The sequence below is a fragment of the Capricornis sumatraensis genome, chromosome 19 (assembly GCF_032405125.1).
Source record: "Capricornis sumatraensis isolate serow.1 chromosome 19, serow.2, whole genome shotgun sequence".
Taxonomy (NCBI): Eukaryota; Metazoa; Chordata; class Mammalia; order Artiodactyla; family Bovidae; genus Capricornis; species Capricornis sumatraensis.
The window spans coordinates 27,356,723-27,367,595 of record NC_091087.1 but is presented as its reverse complement, the minus strand read 5'-3'; the positions used below and the strand labels follow the sequence as shown (position 1 = coordinate 27,367,595).

Here is a 10,873-nt window from a genome sequence, read left to right as displayed (position 1 = left end):
GTGGTCATCCACGCTTGGAATTCTGTTCACACGAAGCCAGACCTCGGATGGGGGGGAATCCGGGCAAAATTAGCTTAAGTGGGATAATAGGATTTAATGTACTGCCAAGGACGTGAGACTTTCTCCACAACTGCACATGGCCTGGCAGCGGATAGTACTCCCTAAGGCTGGAATCCCAGAGGCACCCACCCCCGGTCCTCCTGCGTCCCCAGGGGTGGAGTTCAGTTGTGCTGAGACCAGGGTTTTCAAACTGCGCACAGGATCCCTTAGTGGATCTCTGCTGCTGCTGCTGCTGCTAAGCACTTCAGTCGTGTCCGACTCTGTGCGACCCCATAGACGGCAGCCCATCAGGCTCCACAGTCCCTGGGATTCTCCAGGCAAGAACACTGGAGCGGGTTGCCATTTCCTTCTCCAATAGTGAATCCCTATTAACATTAAAGAAACTGAATGGAAGATATCAAAGTGCAATGATCATAGAAAGGATAAGGAACATTTAGGAAGCCCAGTTCAGCTTTTCTCAAGTGAGCACGGGATTGCGTGCATGCCTCGTGTGGTGCTTGGGTCCTGTCTGACTCTGCGACACCATGGGCTGTAGCCCACCAGGCCCTTCTGTCCATGGGATTCTCCAGGCAAGAATACTGGAGTGGGTTGCCATGCCCTCCTCCAGGGGATTTTCCCAACTCAGGGATCAAACCCGTGTCTCTTACGCCTCCTGCACTGGCAGGAAGATTCTTTACTAATAGCGCCCCTGGGGAAGCCCTTGCACAGGATCACAGTAAAATGTAATTCTTCCTGTAGTCCAAGTCAAAAGGACTTGGAAAACCTCTGCCAGTCATTTCCATGGCAGTAGGGACAGTTTCTCCAGGAATTAGCCGCAGTGGCTGGAAAGTTCCTCTTCACCCCCAGCCCACAATGAGCTTTCTCAGAGCCAGCACCATTGGCTCTCGCCCTACTCCCAGGGCCTCCCACAGGGTGACTGACAAGGGGTGGGCACAGTGCTCACATGGTCCCAGGTCTCCTCACACACAGCCAAGCTTCCATGATCTCTGTATCTCCACCTTCTAGACTGGTGGCCCCCTTTTTAAAGGGTTGTCCAGCACGGGACACAGAATTCTGCCTGGCACGTGGGCAGCACCGACTACCCATAGTTCTAGCATTACCCAGACCTGGGACACCTTGCCGTATCAATGGTGTCAAACATCTTTAGTCAGTGACGTCCACGCTTCTGTCTGTAGCTAGGTGTGTGCTCAGTCAGTCATGTTGGACTCTTTGTGACCCCATAAACTGTAGCCCACCAGGCTCCTCTGTCCATGGGATTTTCCCCAGCAAGAATACTGGAGTGGGTTGCCATTTCCTCCTCCAGGGGATCTTCTCAGCCCAGGGATCAGATCTGAACCTCCTGCCTTGGCAGGTGGATGCTTTACCACTGTGCCACCCGAGAAGCCCTGTACCTAGGACCTTTGTCCTAAATTCCAAATGGCCTTGACATTTCTACAAGGCTGTCTTATCTGATAGGTTTCTAAAATTTAATGTGGTTCCAGAACATGCTCCATCAGTGTGAGCCTCTCCATCCCATTTAATGGCAAGTCTGTCTTTGAATTGCTCAGGTTAAAAACCTTAATTCCTTTCTCTTCTCTTGCTCCTCATACTCAATCCACTAGCAAATCTATAATCTGACCACTTACCACCTCCTGGGGTCCCAGTTACTGCCCGCTTCTCGTGTCCAACTCTGTGACCCCACTGACTGTAGCCCACCAGGCTTCTCTGCCTGTGGAGTTTTCCAGGCAAGAATACTGGAGGGTGTTGCCATTTCTTACTCCAGGGATCTTCCCAACCCAGGGATCGAACCCACATCTCTGGCATCTCCTGCGTTCAGGCAGGTTCTTTACCACTAGCACCACCTGAGAAGTTTCTACACTTGTTGTTCAATCGCTCAGCCGTGTCTGACTCTTTGTGACCCCATGGAGTACAGCATGCCAGGCTTCTCTGTCCATCACCAACTCCCTGAGTTTGCTCAAACTCATGTCTATCGAGTCGGTGATACCATCCGACCATCTCATCCTCTGTCATCCCCTTCTCTTCCTGCCTTCAATCTTTCCCAGCATCAGGGTCTTTTCCAATGTGTCAGCTCTTCAAATCAGGTGGCCAAAGTACTGGAGCTTCAACTTCAGCATCAGTCCTTTCAATGAATATTCAGGGTTGATTTCCTTTAGGATTGACTTGTTTGATATCCTTGCAGTTCAAGGGACTCTCAGGAGTCTTTTCCAGCACCACAATTCGAAAGCATTGAATCTTCAATGCTCAGCCTTTTTTATTGTCCAGCTCTCACATCCGTACATGACTACTGGATTCCAAACCATAGCTTTGACTACCCTTGGGCTTTCCTGGTGCCTCAGCTGGTAAAGAATCTGCCTGCAATCCGGGAGACCTGGGTTCGATCCCTGGGTTGGGAAGATCCCCTGGAGAAGGGAACGGCTACCCACTCCAATATTCTGGCCTGGAGAATTCCATGGACTCTAGTCTATGTGGTCACAAATGGTCGGACATGACTGAGCGACTTTCACTTTGACTACCCTTGAGCTGTTCTCAAACTGTTCTCAACTCAGCAGCCAATGAGCTTTTCAAAAATAAAGTCAGGTCATGGCACTCCTGTGCTCGAAACCCTCCAGTGGTTCTTACAGTAGTGTGCAAGGCTCCAGGTTACCTCGCCCCCACGCCCACTGCATCATCCATTGCTCTCCCCACCCCTCAGTCACTCTACCCCAGGCATTCACGTGGACGAACACGCTTGTGTTAAGACCTTTGCCCTGGCTCCTCCCTCTGCCTGGAGTTCTCTACCCAGAAAGTGATTGCGTTCCTCGTTTCCTTCAAATCTTTCCTCAAAGATCACCTTCTTCGTCACAAAAAAAGAACAAAATAATGTCATTTGCAGCAACATGGATGCACCTAGAGATTATCATACTGAGTGAAGTTAAGTCAGACAGAAAGACAAATATCATATGATGTTGTTTATATGTGGAATCTAAAAAAAGGCTACAACAGACTTGTGGACACAGCTGGGAAGGAGAGGGTGGAATGAATTGAAACCTATACATTACCATATGTAAAACAGATAGCTAATAGGAAGTTGCTGTATAACACTGGAGGCTCAACCCAGCGCTCTGTGACAACTTAGAGGGGTGAGATGGAGGTTCCAGAGGGAAGGGATATATGTATACTTGAGGGTGATTTACTTTGTTGTACAGCAGAAACCAATACAACATTTAAAGCAATTATCCTCCAATTAAAAATAAATATAAAAAGGCTACAAATGAATTTATCTACAAAACTGAAATAGAGTTACAGATGTAGAAAATAAACTTATGGTTGTAGGGTAGAGGGGAGGGAGGGATAAATTGGAAGACTGGGTCTGACACATACACACCACTATGTACAAAACAGATAACTAATAAGGACTTATTGCATAGCACCGGAAATTCTACTCAATACTCTGTAATGACCTATATGGGAAAAAAAAAATCTAAAAAAGAGTGGATGCATGATTTTGTATAAAAGATTCACTTTTCTGTGCTCTTGAAACTAAAACAACAGCGTAAATCAATTATACTCCAATTAAAAAAAAGAAAAAAGATCACCTTGAAGAATCTGAATTTCCCCCAATATTCTCCTTTCCCTGAGATGTTTTTTCGAAGTGCTCATCATCTTCTAATACACTCTATGATTTGCTTATTTATTGTGGTTTTTCTTTATTGTCTGAACCTCCCACCTGCCTTCTCACCCTCAAAAAATCTTGACTGAGGAGGGCAAGTATTTTTGCTCCTTTGGCTTGTTAAATAAGCTATCTGTAGCCTCTAGAACAGTGCCTGCCATATGGTTAACTCTCAGTCAGTACTGGCTGAGTGAATGAATAAATGAATGCAGCCTCAGAGTAACGGAATACTGCAGGCCCATGTCAACTGACAACTAGAGCTCCTTTTTGATATCAACTTTGGTCTGGAATTCCCTGAAACCAGAAATGATGCAATGAACTTTTTTAACCTGCGCACAAGACTTTGTATTGATCTCCTTTACATCGGTTCTGGTCCAGATCTCATCCTGTTGAGGTCACTGTGAATATTGATTCTATCATACACTTGGCTTCCCATCCCAGTTTTGAGTCATCTATAAATCTGATAAGCATTCTTGACCATTATTCAAGTCACTGATAAAAATATTAGATGAGCAGACCTAGCACCCACTTCTTGGTTTCTAAATATCACTCTTCCATAAAAGGCAACAGAACTCCTTGGAGAAATGAAAGGGAAAGTACAAAGTGAACCTGGGACGTTGTGTTGGGCCAGAAAACAAGGAAGTGACTAAAGACTAATGGGGTCATGTCAGAAGGATATAGGGCCAGCTTGATGACCAAACGTGGGACAATTTGAGCATCAGAAAGCATAAGGAAGTAATGGATTCTAATGCATAAAAACGAAACAATCCATTAGTCTACAGTAAAACTCAGCAAAGCAGAGAGAGAAAGAAAAGGGCTAGAAGGAATAATTTTCTCTATAGAAAACTGCTGCCTGATAGACGTAGAGGAAATGATAGACTTAGAAAATCTAGATTCAAGCAAGGATAACTAATGGATGCTAAACCTTTGGGTGGAAGATTGTTAGGAAACTATGTTAACAAGATCTCTGACATTTCCCTGGTTGTCCAGTGGCTGAGATTCAAAGCTTCCACTGTAGGAAGCGTGGGTTTGATCCTTGGTTGGGGAACTAAAATCCTACATGCTGTGTGGTACAGCCAAAAAAAAACCCAAAAAGGAAACAAAGTCTCAAAGTCTGACCCACAGATGACTTACTAATGACCAGCGGGAAAATGTTTCTCTAAGGGAGCACGGCCACTATCTTTTTTTTCCCCCAGTGGCCACCATATTAATCAAGTGGCCAAAAGTAACATCATTGGTAGTGGGACTACCTGGTATCATTCACCTCCTGATATGATTCAATAAAAAATACACAACTCATCAACAATTGTATCGAAAGTATGTAACCCAGATCTAATCATGAGGATGCAATAGGAAACATTCAGCTTCTACAAGACAAATAGCTTGGACTCTTCAAAAAGGTCAAACTGATGAAAAGACAAAAAGGACAAGAGAACTGTTTAAGGATAGAAAACGAAAAAGAAGAAAAAAAAGAAGAAGAAAATGAAAAAGACATGATAATCAAATGCAATATGTGAACCTTGATTGAAATCCTGAAGGGAAAAGAAAAGCCACAGAGCAACTGATAAATTTTAACACGCACTGTGTATTAGATGATATTATGGCATTATTGTTCATTTTCTTAGGTACAATAATGGTACTGTGTTCTTAGGAGAATGTCATTGTTCTTTGGAGATGCCTGCTGAGGTCTGTCGACGTGAGTATCATGATGTCTACAACTTACTTTCATACGCTTAAGCCAAAACAAGAGGGTTGTGAGGGTGCATTTGTGTATTAGAAAGAGTGTGAGTGCTACTGTGGCAGAGTTTTAACAACTGGTTAATATAGAAAGTTATGGGTGTTTTTATATCGTGTTTTATAAATTTGCAGGGACAAATGGAGGGAGACATTTCCAAAACCAGAGCCTACTGGAGACCTCCATCCAGGTTGAAACTGACAACATCCTTTGTAGGCTGAATCATGTGTTAGCTACGGTGTCTTCCTTATTGCACCATTCAGCCCACATTTCTTCATATTATCCATAATAATAATATGAGGGCCTTCCCTGGCAGTCCAGGATAGGACTCTGCAGTCTTACTGGGTTCAATCCCTGGTCAGGGAACTAAGATCCAACAAGCCACATAGCATGGCCAAAAAAATAATAATAACAACAATAACAATAATGTGAAAAAATTATAAGAAATCTTACTGAAATCAAGGTCCTAGCTATAGCTATAGCACTGACTCATTGGAAAAGACCCTGATACTGGCAAAGACTGAAGGCAAAAGAAGTGGGTGGCAGAGGATGAGATGGTTACATGGTATCACTGACTTAATGGACATGAATCTGAGCAAACTCTGGGAGATATTGGAGGACGGAGGAACCTGGTATGCTGCAGTCCATGGGGTCAAAGTCTGACACCACTTAGCTACTGAATGACGACAACTAACTATAGAGTTTCCTTCTATCTTCTGCTTACTGCTATTACCTAGAACAGGGCTTGATGAGTGGCATATGTTTGATTAGAATTTGTTGAGTGCCAGAATCTCCACATCAGGTCTCCCCTCAAGCAGCAACCAGGCTGGTTTGCCTGAGTGTCTTGGCAACACATGGGTGCTCCTCTCTGAGAGGAGGCAGGGCTGATGTAGTCTCGCTTGGTAGTTAATTATATCCCACTCAAACATTTCAAGTGTGTCTTCTGCCAATTCAGTGCAAGCCCCTCGAAGACAGTGACGGGTTTTGCCCCTCAAACCCCCACTGCCTCACATGGCCCTCCAGTAGGACCTCCACAGGGCGGACAAAATGCAGTACCTGTTGGCCTGGAGACAAGCCCTCTAACTCACGCCCCAGCATGGCAGCCTTGGGCCCTGTGGGCTCCCCTGTCTTCTGCTGGCACGCTAATTTGTTCTCCCCAGGGTGAAAAAAAACCAGGAGGATGACTGACAGAGACAAACCTCTTTTGAGCTGATTTCCTGTGGGCTGAAGAGCAGTTCCCAGGCCAACACTGTGTCTCCTGTTCCCCTCTGCCACCCTTGGATGTAGGCAAGTCTTTCTCAGCCAGAACGCCGGTGTTTATAAAGAGCTCAGGGGGCCACTTGGAAAGAGTGTAGATAGAGACAAAGCGAAAACCAACGGTTCCTCTGTGCCCCCAGCCAGCAGGATGCAGTCAGGTCTGGCTTCCTTTCTCTGTCCACACTCACACAAGTCATTCCCCATCCATCCTCTCTCTCCTTACTTCTCTCTCTCTCTCTCTGAGGGTCTCTCTCTCCTGTACACACAGTGAAAGTGAAAGTGAGTGAAGTAGCTCAGTCGTGTCCGACTCTTTGCGACCCCATGGACTGTAGCCCACCAGGCTCCTCCCTCCATGGGATTCTCCAGGCCAGAATACTGGAGTGGGGTGCCATTTCCTTCTCCAGGGGATCTTCCCAACCCAGGGATCGAACCCGGATCTCCCACATTGCAGGCAGATTCTTTTCCAGCTGAGCCACCGGGAAAGCCCAAAATACGCACAAGAATACATGCAAAGAGGCCAGACAAAATGGGGCCACATGTCTGAAGGCAGCCAAGGAAACTTTAGGGATGACAAGAGTAATTTGTATCTTAATTAGGATGTTGGTTTCCCAAGTGTAAACAGATTTAAATTTTTTGATCTGTACACTGAAGATCTATGTATTTTCCCGTATGTAAATTTCTACCTTATACCTATAATTGTGGGGTGGGGGTAGGGGTAAGCAAGGAGACCAAAAGGTAAAAGTATAATAATAATAATAATAAAACACCTCACCTGCAGAAAGAAGAAAATGAGACTAGCTATGGGCCAGAGTTGGGGGTGGGTATGGGATAGGAGCTTTTCCAGGTTTTCTAGGTGGTAAAGAACCCACCTGCCAAAGCAGGAAACATAAGAGGTGCAGGTTATATCCCTGTGTTGGGAAAATCCCTGGAATATGAAATGGCAACCCACTCCAGTATTTTTGCATGGAGAATCCCAGGGACAGAGGAGCTTAGCGGGCTACAGTCCGTGGGGTGGCAAAAAGTTAGTTGGACAAGACTGAAGCGACTTAGCATGCACATATCAGGGGGAGAAGGTGAAGAGAAATAAGAAAGGCTACAAGAGAAAATGGGGATTTCTAGGTGGTGCTAGTGGTAAAGAACCCACCTGCCGATGCAGGAGGCACAAGAGACATGGATTTGATCCCTGGATCAGAAAGATCCCCTGGAGGAGGGCATGGCAACCCACTCCAGTGCTCTTGCCTGGAGAATCCCATGGACAGAGGAACCTGGCAGGCTACCGTCCATGGAGCTGCAAAAAGTCGGACACAACTGAAGCGACCTAGCATGCACACACACGAGAGAAAATAAAGCAAAGTGTGGCTAAAAATATAAGGCCTCTGTAACCTGCTCAGTTACAAAGGACTAAGGCAGTGTGGGCTCAGGGCAAGTGCTGGCCGTGCAATGGTCCATCCAGACCACAGTCAGCCTCTTGAGCTGTCAGTACTCATTAACCATCTATAGGTACAGCCTCCACCCAGGCACAGGCCAGCCCTGACCTGGGGCACGGATGGCTCCTGCCAGCCTGCCCCCAGCCCGGCCTGCCGGCTCTCATTTCCACCCAGGGGATCCTGGCTCTCACACAGTCCTACTCTGGGAGTCATGGCTTTGCTTTGTTTCCCGGCCGTGGAGGAGGGGCCTCTTGCCAAGCCCAGTGGAGCTTGAACCCAAGGTCTCACCCGCCCCGTCCTGGAGCAGCACTTAAGCTCCTCCCATCTCTGGGTTCTGGCTGGCAGGCTGCCTGGCAAGGCCCCACAGACATGCACTGGCTGTAGCCCAGCTCCCCGGGCTTTGGCCCCTTGCCACCATCCCCTCGTCGCCCTGAGCCGTCCTCTCATGCCAACTTGCAGCTGCAGCTCCCCTCCCTGCTCGGCTGGGCACAATGCTGCTGTCTCCTCCCCAGGGGTTGGGCTGCAGCATCAATACATTTTGATGAGAAAGCGACACCAGCTGGCACACCCTGCGTGTGCTTTTAAATCGGCCAATGACTTCCAGATCCTGGGGGCTGGGAGTGTCCCTGGGGCAGTACCCTCTGCAGTGGAGGGCACTCACGGGCCCAGCACGGGCACCACCTTCGAGTCTCACCAGTGACTTTAACCAGGGTCCAGCAATGAATGTAAACGGGCCTCATCTCTCTTCTGCAAACTGTGCTCCTCTTCACTGGTCCCTTGTGTCTCTTTCTTTTTCAAAAATGTTTATTTACTTACTTGGCTGTTCCAGGCCTTAGCTGCAGCATGTGGGATCTAGTTCCCTGACCAGGGTTTGAACCCAGGCCGCCTGCATTGGGAGCACGGAGTCTTAGCCACTGGACCACCAGGGAAGTCCTGGTCCCTTATGTTTCTTGCTCTGTGAAGTGGTTCGAATCCAGGGATGAGGCCCACCAGTTCTTCCATAAGAATTAGAATTTCAGCACCATCTGTTATTTTGGGGACTGTAGCAAGCCACAGGATCTCTCAGAACCTCAGCTTCCCCATCTGTGAGATGGGGATGCTAGCAGTACTCCCTGGGCTGTCAGGACAGCTGAGGAGACAGGGCTCACAAGGCGACGGGCAGCCCCGGCACGCGATGAAAGCCCAGCGAACAAAGCCGCACGCGTTTTATTATGGGTTCGCCTCATTTACCTAAACATGGCCACAGCTATCCTAAGATGTCCAAGCTAGAGGACCCTCTTCTGGGCTCTCTGCTCAGGTTCAGCCACCTCCTACCAACCCAGTGCTGAGGCTGCAAGTCTCACGGGGAGAAGGAACCGGCTCGCCCAGCCCAGGCCCTGGGTGCGCCTGCTGCGGTGAAGAGCTCGCTGCCCGCCCCAGCGCCACCCCCACCGGGGCCTGTCGGGGCCTGAGTTGGCCACTCCCTGGGAGGGGACCCCCCTGCCCCACAGGGCTGTGGTGCAACCAGCTGGGCTCAGCTTGTCCCTGACTCGACACGGTAGAACACGGTAGGTTGCTACCATCACGCCCGTGCTCCCGATGCAAGTTCCAGAGAGGCTGTCTGCCTGGGCCCCCAGGCCTGTCCTTCAGGGGGCCCGGAGAGCCTGGCTGATCGGCCTGGCTGACGCGTGGCACCTGTCACCCCAAAGGGGCACAATTACTGTCCGGTGACTCTCTTTTCCCTGAAACCACTGCAGCCACTCAGAGGTATGAGGCAGACATCCTAGGCTGGATAAGGATGGGAAGCAAAGAGCACAAGCCTCTAGGACAGTCTGGTTTCCAGTCTGGCTTATGAGACCCTTCCAGTCCCAAGATCTCGAGAAACCAGGAATCTACCTCCCCATTCGTCCCCAGTTCTTCCTCTTTAAGTCCCACTCTGAGCCCTAGGCCCCTGGCCATTGCTACATGGAGGGAGAGAAGACCTAGCCAAGGCCTTTCATCACTCCCAAGAAGGAACCTTCCTACCCAGAGGACCAAGGCTCTCTCATCCCAAAGAGGTGGGGCCCTCCAAGCCCCCGTGGTTCCATCACCTTAGGTCACCTGGTGGCTCCACCTCTTACTTCAAGAGAGCCTTGCTGTTGGTTCCAGCCCTGCCTCTGAAGAGTGGGCCTAGACAGGTGAGCCCATTGGGTGGGGGATGGGCGGGTGGGTTCCACTGATTTCCTGTGGCTCCATAGACTGCTCTGCTAGAATGGAAGGAAGAATGTATTACTGCCGCGGTGTGCCCACCTGCCAGCCTAGACCACAGCACCAGAACAAGATGCTCACAAAAAGCTGGTATGTGGGTAGCACCCCAGATCCATGCTCAGACAGGGGTCTTACATAGCAGCTCTCCAGGCCTGAGACTCCTGGGATGCCTGGCAGCACCCCAGTACTGAGCACCGGGCTGGAGGACACCATCAGGCTCTGAGTGGGCGCAGCTCAGCTCTAGCAAAGGAGTTGGGGGAGGAGGACTTGCCTGGTGGTTCAGTGGCTACTGATCTCCCAATGCAGGGGGCCCAGGTTTGATCCCAGGTCAGGGAACTAGATCCCACATGCCACAACTAAAGATCACATACGCCAACACTAAGATCGAAGGTCCCACATGTCACAAGTAGGACCCGCCACAGCCAAAATAATAAACAAAAATATTAAAAAAAAAAAAGGAGGAGCTCTAAGGGGCCTGGACCCAGGGCCTGATCCACCCAGTCCACTCTGCAAGGGAGC

The 10,873-nt window shown here is 48.8% G+C and overlaps 1 pseudogene; it reads left to right on the top strand.

Moving 5' to 3' along the window:
- LOC138094933 (large ribosomal subunit protein eL30 pseudogene) overlaps nucleotides 1-10,873 on the top strand; it is a 56,982-nt pseudogene that overhangs the window by 9,137 nt on the left and 36,972 nt on the right.